This window comes from Rhyacophila brunnea, unplaced genomic scaffold (assembly GCF_057557595.1).
Source record: "Rhyacophila brunnea isolate RB1 unplaced genomic scaffold, BYU_Rbru_1.0 scaffold_37, whole genome shotgun sequence".
Classification (NCBI taxonomy): Eukaryota; Metazoa; Arthropoda; class Insecta; order Trichoptera; family Rhyacophilidae; genus Rhyacophila; species Rhyacophila brunnea.
This window is the reverse complement of record NW_028233037.1, coordinates 3,140,001-3,156,409: the sequence shown is the minus strand read 5'-3', so window position 1 is coordinate 3,156,409 and position 16,409 is coordinate 3,140,001. Positions and strand designations below refer to the sequence as shown.

At 27.1% G+C, this 16,409-nt stretch overlaps 2 pseudogenes; one reads left to right on the top strand and one right to left on the bottom strand.

Annotated features, from left to right (window-relative positions):
- The first annotated feature begins 430 nt into the window (after positions 1 to 430).
- Positions 431 to 1,531, top strand: LOC147067607 (guanylate binding protein 128up pseudogene; annotated as a pseudogene).
- Positions 1,532 to 7,392: 5,861 nt separating this feature from the next.
- Positions 7,393 to 8,583, bottom strand: LOC147067606 (eukaryotic peptide chain release factor subunit 1 pseudogene; annotated as a pseudogene).
- Between the last annotated feature and the right edge of the window lie 7,826 nt (positions 8,584 to 16,409).

Here is a 16,409-nt window from a genome sequence, read left to right as displayed (position 1 = left end):
AGTACTCTACAAATCATTTTAAATCAGTACTTTCTAAATTATAAACGATATAATATGTTTATGTGCTAAAATTATTCAAATAATAAAAAAAAATCTATTTAATGATGGTTCTTTTTTTATTTTATGCCATATGTTTTCGATATTCTTTTTAATAACTTAGCTAGTTTTATATTTTTTAATAAATTATTTTTCTAAATTATATTGGGCTTTATTTTAATAATTTAAATCTATATTTCTTTCTTAAGCTTAGCTTGAACATTTTGACTATTATCTTGACTATATCCTCTTCTCTTTTTCTCTCCTTTTTTCGAAAAATTTTAATTTTAATAATTATGTCTTAAATAATAGTTTTGAGATTGACAATTTAGATTTAATCACCATTAAATTAAATTTAGTATTATCATCCAAATTTTTTTATGTTTCCCTTTCAATGAGTACGGTACAAGATAAAATTAAAGAAGTAGAGAATGAAATGGCACGTACACAAAAAAACAAAGCCACGGCCTATCATTTAGGAACTTTAAAAGCAAAGCTAGCAAAATTACGTCGAGAGCTATTAGCACCGCCAAAAGGAACAGGTGGAGGGGGCGAGCCTGGGTTCGACGTTTCACGAACTGGAAATGCGCGTATAGGTTTTATTGGGTTTCCAAGCGTAGGAAAAAGCACACTTATGTCAAACTTAACGGGTGCGTATAGTGCAGTAGCAGATTATGAATTTACTACATTGACGACAGTTCCTGGGACATTGACTTTTAATGGAGCTAAACTTCAGATACTAGACTTACCAGGAATTATTGAAGGAGCAAAAGATGGGAAAGGAAGGGGAAGGCAGGTTTTAGGAGTTGCACGAACATGCAGTCTTTTAATGATAGTTCTAGACGTATCAAAACCATTAACCCACAAGAAAATAATCGAAAGAGAACTTGATCTTTATGGAATAAAATTGAACAAAGACCCACCAAATATAAAAATAAGAAGACTTGAAAAGGGTGGTATTTCTATTTCAGGAGAAACTGCTATTGAAACCAGTGTGATAAAAGCGGTTCTAGCAGAATATAGAATAGCCCATGCAGAAGTAAAAATATCAGGAAAGAATTATACAATTGATGATGTTATTGATTCAATTGAAGGCAATCGAAAATATGTGCCCTGTTTGTATGTCCTCAATAAAATTGATAAGATTAGTGTAGAAGAGCTTAATATTATTTATAGAATTCCGCATGCTGTTCCTGTCTGTGCACATAAAAAATGGAATTTCGATGAATTATTGGCGACCTCATGGAATTACTTAAATCTTATTCGAATTTATCCAAAGCCTAGATCTTCAGGCATTGATTATGAGGAACCCGTGATTTTAAGAAATGATCGTCGGAGTGTAAGTGACTTTTGTAATGTTATTCACAGAACCATTATCTCAAAATTTAAATATGCCCTTGTTTGGGGTAGCTCGGTTAAACATAATCCTCAGAAGGTAGGGAAGGATCATGTTCTTAATGATGAGGATGTTGTTCAGATCGTGAAAAGTGTATGAAATTCGCTGATCTATATTTTATATAAACGATATTTTTAATTTTTTTTGCAATAAATAAATGATTATTTTTTATTTATGAGCTAAGTTTCTTTTTATCACTTTTATCTATTGAGACGTAGTCAGCCCATCGGAAAGATTGCACAACTACTTGATACATCTTTTGACACCTTCCTCGAATCTATCTTCGTCGACTGTTATTCTTCTCTTAAATGAGATGAGTTCAAATGTCTTGTTATAATGCATAAACATGTTTTTTATTTATGTGTTAATTTAATTCTTAGCTTTCAATAGTTCTTCAAGCAAAACTTTTGATTGCTTCATAGAATATATACGGCTGATACTTCTTTCCACCTCATCATCTTTACAATATCCTCGATGCATCTTCTTCTCTAAAGACTATTAGTTCAAGTGTCTTCCTCCATCCCATGTTTGTGCGTATAACTTGCGCTTCAATTGGTATTCCTAACACCTTAATATACAACTTCTGGTGTTTTGTAACCACCTCTTCCAAGTTATAACCACGGCAATATTCGAGTTATACATACATTTGTAAATAAAGGGGTGTTAATTTGCTAATAGATCGTATTTTTCTAGCTTCCCATTTTCAACATTCTTTAGATTATCAATACCAGTTATTCCTATTCATGTTATCAAGTCTTTCTTTTTTTGTGCACGAAAATGTCTGATCGATTATGTGATAATTTTATATACGTTTTCATTTCTGCTAGTTGTTTTTAATTACTTCTTTAATCAAGTGTTTTCAGATGTTCTTCCCATTTTTTTAAATTGTATTTTCGTGAGAGCATAAAGTGTATGCATCCTATAACTACGTTATGTCTTCGTGTATAGCCATGGCTAAGCATTCTTTTACATCTGCTTGCTAGTTGGTCTACTGTTTTATAAGCTTCTACAAGATGTTGACATTTTGACTTTTCTCCAAAGAACATATTTTTATCCTGCATGAACATATAATATTAAAAAGTTTATTTATTTGAGGGCTGATTTTTAATTTATTTTTACACTTATTCGATTTTTTAAAGTTTATTTATTATTGTAATTTTTATTTATGGGCTATATTTATAGTCGTAATTTTAGTTTTTGTTCTCAGGCACAACTTGCTTGATACTCTGTACACACAGTGTATTTATACTTTCGGCTATCTTCTCCTCTCCACAGTCTTCTTCAATACCCCTCCTTCTTTCGAGACCTATTAATTCAAGGGGTTTTCTCAATCCCAATGTTTGAATATATGCCTCAACCTGGTTCGTGACATCTAGTTCCTTCAGGTACCTTCTATGATATCGTGTCACAACACCGTCCCATGTTATAAGATATGGGATAATTTTTGTCTTGCATTTGTATATTAATGATAGTTCAGATGCTAGCAGGTCATATTTTATCAATTTTTCATTTTCAACTATGTTTATGTTGTCAATACTTGTCACGCCAATTTAGATCAGTGTGATGCAGTTCTTCTTTTTGTCATATACAAAAATATCAGGTCTGTCGTTCGATAACTTGATGTCTGTTTTAATTTAAGAAGAGCCGCCGTATGAACGCGTGTGGTCGTGTGAGTTTCAGGTAAGTTGTCTGTTGAGATTATCGTTACAGGATCGGTTTTTGAATTTTCATCTTTGTAGTTCTCCTCTCCTGTTTTTTCTTTACCCCCCCCCATTATTACTTTAAAGTTTATTTATTAAATAGACATTTATTTATGGGTTAATTTTCTTTTTATCGATTTTATCTATTTAGACGTGGTCAGCATGTTGGGAATATTGCACAACTCCTTGATACATCTTTTGAAATCTTCCTCTAATCTATCTTCATCAACTGCTCTTCTTCTCTCAAACGAGATGAGTTCAATTGTCTTGCGGAGGGGGAGGGCTTGCATGTATGCTTCTACTCCGTCTGGGATTTTTAACTCCTTAACATATTTTTTATAAAATTTTGTAACCATACCATCCCAGGTCATTGGATATTGCATTATTCTTGTTTTACATTTGTAAATTAAACCAAGTTCATTCGCCAAGATGTCATACTTTCTATATTTTCCATTCTCAACTTCAGTTAAGTTATCAAGGCTAGTTATACCTATTTTGATAAGTGTATTTATTAATATATTTTTATGCTAAAAAGTTTTATCCGATTACTGCTCATATTTTTTTATTTATTAATCAAGAACATTGGATATTTTTATATATTCATTTAAATGCTAATTTTTCTTTTTACATTTATTGTTTACTCGCGCAAAACTTATGATTGATCTTTATTACAGAATTGCCATATACTAGTTACAAGCTCATCGTCCTATTAGTCTTCACCCTTTTATTTCCTACGCTCAAGACTTAAACATTCAAGTTTTATTTTTACTATATTATTTGTGAAATACTTCCGCGGCCATCATAACCCCCAATTTCTTAATATCCGACTTATAGTATTTTTGAAAGCACTATCCCATGTTATGATTTGGTATATCCATATTTTTCATTTGTATACGATTGAAAGTTCATTTCACAATAGAACGTATTTTTTGAATTGGTTATATTATCGATTATTGTTGTTCCTATTTTATGTAAGTAATCATATTTTCTTTTTATCGTGTATAGATTAAATTTGGTCGTCCGTGCAATAATTTTATTCTGTTTATATTTTTGTATCTACTTTTTCTCTGCTAGTTCATTTGAAATTTGATGAAAATTTAAATTAAATTGAATTGTGTGATTTTAATAAATGTTGGCAAAAATTTCTTTTAATTAGAAAGACAATGCCTTTTTCTTTAAAAGTTTTAAATACAATACTTTTACTAAATAAAATTTAGAAAGACAATAGTTTTATATCAGCAGGAAGGATCACAAACTAACATTTTCTAAATTATAAAAATAAAATATCTAGTAATTAAATTTTTTAAAGATAAACGTTTCTCGTTTGAGGATTAAAAAGCAGATTTTCTACAATTATAAATCTTTTTTTTGTAGTTAATCTTTTTTTCAGAGCAGGGTTCAAGTTTAATAAGCTTATCGTTTTTTGACAGGATCAAAATTAGTAGGGAAAATTGTATTTGTTTGCCTCATCGGTAGCCCATCACTGAATTACCTCTTCATTTTCTATTTATAGTTATAAATTGATTACACTGCATTTTTTCTTTAAACAGGAACCCATCTGTTTTGTTCTAAAGAGATTATCTAAATGCTAAAAATGTTTTTTAAATCTTAAATAGGCACATATATATGCAAACATTACACATCTAAATTCCATAATTTGTATTATAGGCCTATTTATATTATATAAAGTGAGCATATCCTTATATTCTATATACCAGTCGGCTCTATTTGATACAATATACTGACTTCATTGGCTTTAAATACAAATTTAATATAAATTTCTTTTGATTTTTTATACATTTTTATTTTAAATTATATTGCTGATGGTCTGGTAATAAATCGCACCAAGAAATTCCGAAAGAACTCAAAGTTTCAAATATGCCATTAGATAATGAAAAGAGGTGTGATATATATAAGAATTTAAGATGAGATGTATGAAAATATGCCAAAGATAAACTTACTGATAATCAAATCAAGTTATTTTATACGATAAGGTATGAATTACAAAACACAAATAAAATTACATCTTATATTTTATCCCTTCAGCACCTTAATATTTAAAACTCAAATACTAAACTCAAGCGATAAAAATATTTGTTCTTTTAATTTTCAACTCTTGCCATGTACATTTAACGTTCAAATATACTTTTATTACAAAGTATAAGTTGCACAAATAAACATTATTTTAGGAAATTACAAAAAAGAATTCATCATAATTATTGTAATTACGAATATCTACTAAAATTCAAGGTTATCGATAATTCTCTTTTGCATCACACCTCTTTTCGAAATTTATATGTAATTTATTTTCATCACAGATATAATTTTTTCATACTAAATTTCAAAAACATCATAATTTCGATTAAAGGAAATTTATTTAGATCGCACCTTTGACTTTTCTCCAATTTAATTTATATCAATTGCAACTTTGAATTATCATATTTAATATATATCGATTATACCTTTAATTTTATCATATTTTATTTATTTCAATCACCTGTTTGACATAAAATTTATTTCTATCAAACAATCGTATTTTATGTTAAAAAGATACTTTTTTTTTTAAATTTGATCACCGCTAAGGTTTAATCAACGCCATCATATCAATAATGGCGTTGATTACTTACACATACGTTCGGAAATCAAGTAAAGTTGTTTCGGCACCACAATCAAGTGGATGGTTATTGTCTCAGCTTTATTTTATAATGGGTCGGCGTATCCGTGTTTGCTTTATCTTTTGCAGCTATGTGGTATAATTACCAATTTTTATTTAATACAATGTCCCTGTGTGAGGAGTATTCAAACATTAATAATTTATATTGAATATTTGCACCCTCGGCCATCCCTTTGAATTGAAAAGATTTAATTTTTTATTGTCGCTATAATGAACACGCTCCTTTTAAATAATTTTTATTTAATAAAATGTCCCAGTGTGAGGAGTATTCGAACATTAATAATTTATATTGAATATTTGCACCCTCGGCCATCCCTTTGAATTGAAAAGATTTAATTTTTTATTGTCGCTATAATGAACACGCTCCTTTTAAATAATTTTTATTTAATAAAATGTCCCTGTGTGAGGAGTATTCGAACATTAATAATTTATATTGAATATTTGCACCCTCGGCCATCCCTTTGAATTGAAAAGATTTAATTTTTTATTGTCGCTATAATGAACACGCTCCTTTTAAATAATTTTTATTTAATAAAATGTCCCTGTGTGAGGAGTATTCGAACATTAATAATTTATATTGAATATTTGCACCCTCGGCCATCCCTTTGAATTGAAAAGATTTAATTTTTTATTGTCGCTATAATGAACACGCTCCTTTTAAATAATTTTTATTTAATAAAATGTCCCTGTGTGAGGAGTATTCGAACATTAATAATTTATATTGAATATTTGCACCCTCGGCCATCCCTTTGAATTGAAAAGATTTAATTTTTTATTGTCGCTATAATGAACACGCTCCTTTTAAATAATTTTTATTTAATACAATATCCCTGTGTGAGGAGTATTCGAACATTAATAATTTATATTGAATATTTGCACCCTCGGCCATCCCTTTGAATTGAAAAGATTTAATTTTTTATTGTCGCTATAATGAACACGCTCCTTTTAAATAATTTTTATTTAATAAAATGTCCCTGTGTGAGGAGTATTCGAACATTAATAATTTATATTGAATATTTGCACCCTCGGCCATCCCTTTGAATTGAAAAGATTTAATTTTTTATTGTCGCTATAATGAACACGCTCCTTTTAAATAATTTTTATTTAATACAATATCCCTGTGTGAGGAGTATTCGAACATTAATAATTTATATTGAATATTTGCACCATCGGCCATCCCTTTGAATTGAAAAGATTTAATTTTTTATTGTCGCTATAATGAACACGCTCTTCTTTTAAATAATTTTTATTTAATACAATGTCCCTGTGTGAGGAGTATTTGAACATTAATAATTTATATTGAAGATTTGCACCCTCGGCCATCCCTTTGAATTGAAAAGATTTAATTTTTTATGATCACTATAATGAACACGCTCTTCTTTAAAATAATTTTTTTTTTGACGAAAAGTACGAGATATGGGTTTTTCAACATGATATTATTAAAACCCTTAGAAAACGAATCTATTTTTTTTATCTAGCTGAAATTAAACAATTTTATAACTTTTGATGAAAAAAATTATTCTACGGTGTTATAAACAACAAAAAAATATAGCCTTAGTATTTTAATTAAACTCTATAAAAAATAATTAGAAAATATCATCATCAGAAATACTCTCATAATCTTCAGCATGCTCAATTAAATCAACTTTATAACGCAAAACGGCACCTATTCCCCCAAAACCATCAACAAACTGACTACCTTCTTCTGATTTATCACTTACTACCTCAAGATTACAACCATATTTCGTATAGTTTTCTGCTATCCAATCAATAAATAACTCATCTGGCATCTCATGATCCTCTGGCATTTTAGTAGTACAATTTTCATAAACAATAAGGGTCTCAACTGCACTCATTTCTAAACACATCAACGTATCCTTTAAGCCATAAGCATACCGTCCCGTATCTATTTTTATTTCATCGAAAAATCCAGATATGATCTTTTTCTCTTTTGCAAATTTGACATCTTTCAATACATCTGCACACAGATCGATCGCCTCATTCAACCCATTCTCACCACCATAATTTGTATCAACAACCTTAATAACTTTCTCTTGCAACCGTCTATTCAAAAAATTCTTCATTTCATTTTTTAAATCGGAATGTCCTGCTAACAACAGTCCCTCAACATTCGGTATACTTTCAGTCAAATAAAGATTCCCACAAATTTCACTCACCTTTTTCACATAAGCTAACCTCCTTTCAACCCGAAGTCTCGCAAATCTTACTGAAGACTGCCCACCACGACCATGCTTCTTAGGAAGATCAACACTCAAATTCTGTAAAATATTTTTTACGTTTCCTTGAAGCGTAGCAAAAAGTGTCGAGTGGCCATCCATCACCACAAAACCATACTTAGCCTCATTCTCAAATAAACTTAGAAGATCATCAACATGGAATTGTGAGTCACATAAATAAAGACTCGTGTTAATTGGTTTAAGCGGCTCTATTCCAATACTTACCTTCTTTTCCTTATCATTTTCATCCAAAACTATTCCTACATAAATAGCTAACCCATTTTTTGGTGTTCGGGTGTACGTCTTCAATTTCGCTTGTGCTGATGTTATTGCGGTTAAAACACTCAATCGATTCACTCGTGACTTTATGTTCGAGGCTGTTCCTGCTTCATCAGTAAGCATTTTATTCACCTTCGATATCGCATCTTTCGGCGGTATCACAAGTGATATCATCGATGTTCCATTTCCTCTTGAATCCTTTAACTTCTTAAGGAGTTTCTTCATTCTCCATACTTCTATCTCGCTTAGAACATCAGACATCAGTGAAGGCTATTAAAAATTATATCTATTAACAGCAATAAGAAAATTTAATGTTTACATTTATTGATTTTAGTGTGAAATTGTGAGTAATATGGATTTTTAATATAATAAGTATTTTAAAATGTTTATAAATTTATTCCTTTTCCTAATCCATTTAATTGGAAAAATGAATATATTTACATATCAATTTATCAATTTTATTTCAATAATTCATCTATCTTTTAAAGGGAATGCGTCGATTTTATATTTTTTATATTTCATCTATTTTTTAAAGGGAACGCATCATTTTTCATTTTTAATCATATTGATTTATTCTCTTATAAAATATATGTATTTCAAGTATTTTTGGTGACCAGATATTTATTATGTTTAAAAAATATAATTTAAGTGGTGATATTTATGTGTAAATAATATGAATAGATTTTTTGAATATAAATATTCACTCTTTGTGTAGGAGGTATTTACTTCATCGCATATTTATAGTACAATGAAGTATTTTGTTGAATCATGCTGTTATTAATTACGAACATCAGTGTACTAAGATTCAAAATAATGCGAAAACTTGTTTTTTTTATTAGCATGACACTTAAACACCTCAATTTGCCTTATCTTTGATATTTCGCCTAGAGCTTAACCAATAGAGACAAGATTTTTTTTTAAATGAACCTAAGTTAAATTTCCGAAAAGATGAGTATGTTTTAACGATTTTTTCAAATTATATTTCATATTTAACAGTGTTTTTTCATAGATAATTATATTTAGATCTCAAAATCCTAGAATTATGCATTATTTTAAGATATTTGTAAAATTATAGAGGTATATTGTGAAAAAATTAAATATAATCAAATACTTTAACTGTTTCTAAATATATAATATTTCTGTATTTAAACACACAATATTATATACCGGGGGTGGAAAGTGGTTATCGTTTTTAGTGTACTTTATTATAGAAAAAAATCAGATTTTGTGTTAAATAAAGTGTAATATTACGGGTTTTGTTTTATATATCAATAAGTAAAACAATTAATTTTTGAAAGTGAACTGTAATTCAAATTTCAAAATTGAAAAAAATACATCACAAATCATTTTACCTGCCTCAAATGGTGTTCGTGATATTTATTATCCCAAATTTACAAAATAATTCTCTAGTTTTCCACAATTACAACTACATAATCCTTTTATGTTTATTATACCATTTATAATCATTAATAAAGATACTTTTTGCCAATCAAAATTTCGATAAAACAGTGATTAACATATTAATATCTAAATTAATTTTTAAAATTTATGCCGGAGCACGTAAAAAAGACCACTACTTATGAAAAACATCCTTCCCATATTGCCTACAATGGCTTTTATTACTTGTATTTGTGTTCGGGAATTGAGTCAAGTGGTTTTAGTGCCACAAGCAAGTGTATGGTTATTTCCTTAGCTTTGTTTTACTGTGGGTCGGCGTATCAGTTTTTTCTGTATCTTTTGTAGCTAAGAGGCATAATTACCAATTTTTATTTCACAAAATACCCTTGTATGAAAAAAATGGACCTAATCATTTAAATTATAGATTTAGGCGAAAATTTAGATAAATAAAAACATAGTCACTATATCGATACAAAAAATGGCAAAATAAGGGCTGTCAGATGATTCTATGCAAAAAAAAATATTGAAAGAACCATAATTAGCCGACCAATTATAATTGAAGTCTATAAATGATATTATTTTTAGGAGAAAAATTGAATAAATATTATGAAACTCTGAAAAATACAGAAATCACAACCTTTGAAAGAACAAGGTATTTTTTCAAATTGAAGTTTGTCGTTTAAGTATTATTTATTGTATTGTTTCATTGTCCTCCTTGGGGTATTATATTTATATACTATATGCGAAAAAGTTGATTCAGAATGTCTTCAAGCTCTCAATAAGATATAAATTAAGAATGATCGGATCCAAACTTAATAATAAGAATATACCAGATATTGCAGTTTCAATATCTATAGCGCAACATATATTTAAAAAGGCTTACGAACGAGCACAAAAAGAGAATCCTAACATATCGAGAAAAGTAGTAAAATCATGCACCTTTAAAAATATAAGATTCCTAAAATATTATATTACAAAAGTAGAAAGTCGAAGAAGACAAGGGCCTCAATAGCGAAAATAATCTAATTAAGATTTATGATCAGTAATATAAACTATGATGTAAAAAGTCTGATAAAAACACACACGCAAAAATCAGATTGATTGAAAAATAAGGCGGTATTAAAAATATAAGTTTTATAAAAATGCTTTAATATTATAAAGTTAATTATCTAAAATGAGTTACATGAAAAATATAATTATAAATCTAAATATTTAAATAGGGAAAAAAAGGTGTTTTTTTACGAGAAGATAAAAATAAAAAAATAAAACTAAATATTTAAATGTGAAAAAAAAAGAATTTTTTTTGGGAAAATGAAAATAAAATAAGCGTAAAAATACAAAAATAAATAGTTATATATACATTCTTTCTGATTACAGATAAACACCATCAAAAAACTCTATAGCCCAGCTGAAATGAAATATAAATAAAAATACATGCTAAAATATGTAAAACCGTAAATTAAGTGAATACTTTCCTTCTTTATAGAAGATAATATAACTCTCTTATTTTAAAAAAAAATTCTTTAAACGTACTTTTAATTTAATAATTTAATACGATTGTTTCTAGCCAGAAACAATTATACCACACAAGATAGGAAAATTTAGATGACTTTTTTGTGTCTACTTTATAACATAAAACAAAAAACCTCGATATAATTGTATATTTAAGTGATACAAGAATAATTATCACATGAAACCTTTTTACGACGATTCGACGGGAATAAGGTATCAAAAAAATTTATTTGGCATTTAAATCATAAGAGAAATAAAAACATCTCTGTAAAAGATATTTTATTTTAAAAATACATTGAATCTATGAGAAAATAATTCAATCCAATTCTTTTCAGTGACACTTTAATGTATCTACTTAGTTCACGCTTTTTTATAGAAATATTTCAGAATAATGATGTGTCTTGCTGTTATAAACGGGATGAATCATACAAATTTATATAATAAATCTAAAAAGGTAGATAAAACCCTTTTTTTCAATTTATGTGCATCGATTTATTGGTATAAAATTAAATGAGCCCACTATTCTGAAGAAAGTGAAATACAATATCCAAATATCAGCAGAATAAAACTTGAATTTTATACATTATTTATAAAATATGTGATTAATATTCAAAAATTATTACAAATTACAGAATATATCTTTAAAAAGTAATAAGTTGGAAATAAAATAATCGCCAACCCATGATACATACACAGATTAAGCAACCCGTAATTAATCCTGGCTCTTCTAAATATTAGGTAGTAATTAAAAATTGTAAAAAGATATAAAAATTGAAAAAATAAAGCGAACTGTGATTAAATCTGAAAAATTCTAGAGATTTATTTGATACGATGCTCTATGGAAAAATTTATAGCGAATAAATTACAAGCATAAATCGATCAAATTATATAAGTCGATTAAAACTAATATCTCAAGGGTAAAATAAATATGATTTAATATTTTGTAACTGGCTAAAAGAATATAAAAATCTCTTTTGCAAATTTAATCAAAAATATAATACAAAAGAATTAAAATTAGAAAATATTATGGATGTCAAATTTAAAGTAGATATTATAAAATATTATGTGGTATAGAGCGGTGGATATGATAATAAAAATACCACACACGTTTGGAATTGCCTATAAATTAGATAATATTTTGAACTCTTACATATATTATTTCCAATTAAAAAGCGATGAAAGGTTTTTATATTTTATTTTAAGAATGTATTAAATACAGAAGATAAATATTGCAGATATTCATCTAAGTTTTCTTATTTTAAACGTGAAAACTAAAGCACCTTTAATATTTTTTTCTATATCTTATAGGTATTCTTAAATTAATGCCATTTTATCCTCTCCAACGTGTTTTTAGCCCTTTAATATCGATCATATCTTTTTTGCGTTTATTCGAATTCATTTAAAAATATCAAGGGCACGACAATCCTTTTTATATGCTTTTATTTGTTTGTTTATATTTTAGATGCTTTTTATATTTTTAATTCAATAATTTTAGAGTTGTTGCATAACCAGATTAAATGTATATGATTTTTTTATATAATAAAATCTATTCATACACTGTACGCTTTCGTTTCCGTGCCCACTATTATATTGATTTGCATTTTTTCGTAACATTTATATCCCTTGATTAAGCCGCTATAATGTTTTTTTTTCGAGTGTACCCTTCATTTCATACATTTTTCCTTTCATTGATAAAATTTCTTCCCATAAAACATGCGGTTTTGATACTTATTTTTATGATATCTTAAGTAAGAGTAAATATATGCAGATTATGATTTTTTTTCTTGTAATTTTAGTCTTTAAAAACCTTTTGAAAATTTATCTGTCTAGAATCCATGCTTATTATTACCTAGGGCATAGACTTCGCTACTATATTAATTTTAGCCATCTACAAGATAATTTTCATTTTATCAATATAAATTTTATATTCCTACCTTTCATAAAAAAACACACGTATTTTTTAATCCTAAACATATATTAATTAATAACACATAATTTAAAGTGCTAAAATAATTCAAAAAAAGTTCGGGAAACAACACAACGATTTTAATAAAATTCTGTAAAATAGTCAAATCTCAAATGCCATTTCAAAATTTAAACTTTTGCTTTTTATTTAGACTATAACTAAATGTTTCCATAAATTAAACTTAATTAACCACAAATTTTTACTTGTAAATTCACATAAGAACAGGGGAATATTAAAAAGTAAATTTTTATGTAAATAAATATAATGTTAAGAACCTTTTAAATGCAAAATTGTACATAGAGAACTTATAATTATTGCACTGGAAATTATTATGGATGAAATAATGTCGCACTTTTTTTTAAATACATAAATAAAATAAAAGTCTAATATTAAAAAATACGAAGACTTTATTTCGATTTTTAAAAAATATATTGTGGTCATTTATTTTTAATGATTATGCGGTTCTCTCATATGAGTAAAATACCACTGGCAAGAAATAATAAAAGCACACAGAACTCGATTTTAGAAAATAAAAAAATAAAAATTACTGTATTAAAACAGTAAATGTGAAAATATACATCAAAAATAAGTTTATATAATAATAACCACCTAACAGACTATAAAATATTGATATAAATTGTAGTATACAAACAGATTCGGAATTTCTATTCAGGGTTTCACCATAAAATAGCTTTAAATCTTATAGAATTAAGAAAAACTAAATATGCCATAATAAAATTTAAAACAATTCTAAATGAAAATAAAAAGGAATGATACATAAAAATGTCAACCAATATAAAGAACTAATAATTAGGATAAATTTTTTATATTATTGCTATATGATCTTTTTAATAGAGCAAGTAAATTTATAAATCAAATAATCCATTAAAGTCTAAAAAGTGAAAAACAATATCACGATTAAAAATTTGGAAAAAAACAGGTCAATTTTATTGAAGAATAAAAATACTTCAAATTAAAAATGCCAAAACAATTATAAATATAAATTATTTAATTTTAAATAATAATTATTATAATTTTAAAATGATCAATATCGTTTGAAATAACAAGTAGGCAGATAAATAAAGCAAAGCATACCATTATTTAGAACTTTGCGGATGAAATCATGCAGCAAAAATGCAGAAGAAAATTATTTGATCAATAATTAGTGAAATTAACCGCCATTTCAGATGAACAATAAAACACATAAAAATAGCTTAAATTGATAGAATACAATATATCAGATAAAAAGAAAGCATACCCTGATTCCATATTCTGACCAAAAATATTTGAATCAGGCAGAACTTACTTTTTTTAACGTTTTTGAATTATTTTTTATTACCCTTAAACATTAGACATAACAATGGCAGCTTCTTGAATATTTGATGTGCTAAAAAAAATTCAAAAACATAAAGAAGGCTGTGATCACAATAGAAAATATTTTATAAAGGAATCAATATACCATTTTTACGTTCTAAACATAATTTAATAATCACTAGAGCGACGTGATGTGCCAAAAATGTAAATAGAAGAAAGAATTGTATTCATTTTTAGTTCATTTTAAAAAATAGGATAGGGTAAAATTTTTCATGTATTTATTAACAAAGGAATATTCCGACATATTTTATCAGACCCGCTTTTAACGGGGTTTCTTTAAAATTGAACAGTTCTATGATGTGTATATCTAAGCCTTGAAAAAAATCTGATACCGATATATATTTACTTTGCAGTTATTATATTATAAGTAAAACCATGGCAGATAAGATAAATTTCATTCATTTCGAATCGTTTTCACAGCCAAAAACGTTATCTAAAAAGATGAATATGTCAAAAAAAACCAAAAAATTAAATTTTTATTAGGTTTTTATCCGCCTTATCTAATACAATTTTAGTTGAAAATGATTTTGAGAACCTCAATTTTTAAACGAAAAAAATACTAGAGCGAGGCATACAATTCAATTTTTTTAAATTGTTTTATATAGCTTGAAGATAGTAAAATAATATTATATTCAGCTAACATATAGCATAAATATCTGCAATTTTAAATAAAAAAATCACTCGATCAACAATATATTTACGCATAAAAATATAAATAGCCAAAAACAAATTAATCCAATACTTTTTCGGAATATTTTTGAGATTATGGCTTTTAATTTAGACATCACCCCATATAGTACTGATATGAGATAAAAATAGTTGTTAGACAAAATAGAGACTAATATTAAATACTATATCGTGTTTACAAAACCGTACAATGTCTCTTTGTTCAAGTCATCACCCGAATAAATCGTTTACCGGATATTATTTTAAATCTAACAAAATGTCTTGAACCTTCTTTTTAAACCACAAAATATCACAAGCGTCTTTTGTCTAGAATTTTCATGGTAATAGCATAGATGTCTCTGATTTGTGTTTCTGTAAATTTAATGTTTCAATATTTGGGAATCATAAATCTCTACAACCAAACCACGAAAATCAAGTTTTTTAATGCATTCATGATATAGAAAAATTATAAATATATATTTTAACGTGAGAGATTCACCGTAATACCTAATAAATATAAAAATCTTTATTTTCTTAAAATAGCTAAATTTCTACTGTAATAATAAATCAGTTTCAAAACTCAAAAAGTTTAAATTTAAATAAATTTATAACCTCTTAATAAAAAATGGAAAACCCTACCTGAATCGTTTATTTGTATATCCTGATCACTTAAATGCTAGTTATTGCTTCTAATAAATACACATTGACTTTAAAACCAAATAACTAGCATTTCTTCATAAAAGTATGTATCATCAGATTTTTAAACTCTTTTTAATTGGTTATATATATAGGGTTCAAAACGGGAACTTACACACGAAATTTCGACGAATAAGACTTACAAGCTACAATTTCCACACGATAGGAGACAAAACACATCCGAAATATAATTTAGACTATTTAAATAAGCGTAAACTGTGAGCTAGAATATATTATTCAATAAAATTTGATGTTCGTCATACATACGGGTGACCAATATCACCTAAAAGTATAAGTTCTGAAGTTTGAATTGAACAAATAAAACACCCTAATATCTTAAATATGAAAAATAGAAACACTAACGGAAATTAAATATGCTACAAATATATTTTTCGATTTCAAAGTTTGTTAAAATAAAATGCTACACCACTTGATAAAAAAAAATGTATTAAGGTTGCAAAAATACCACCGTTTA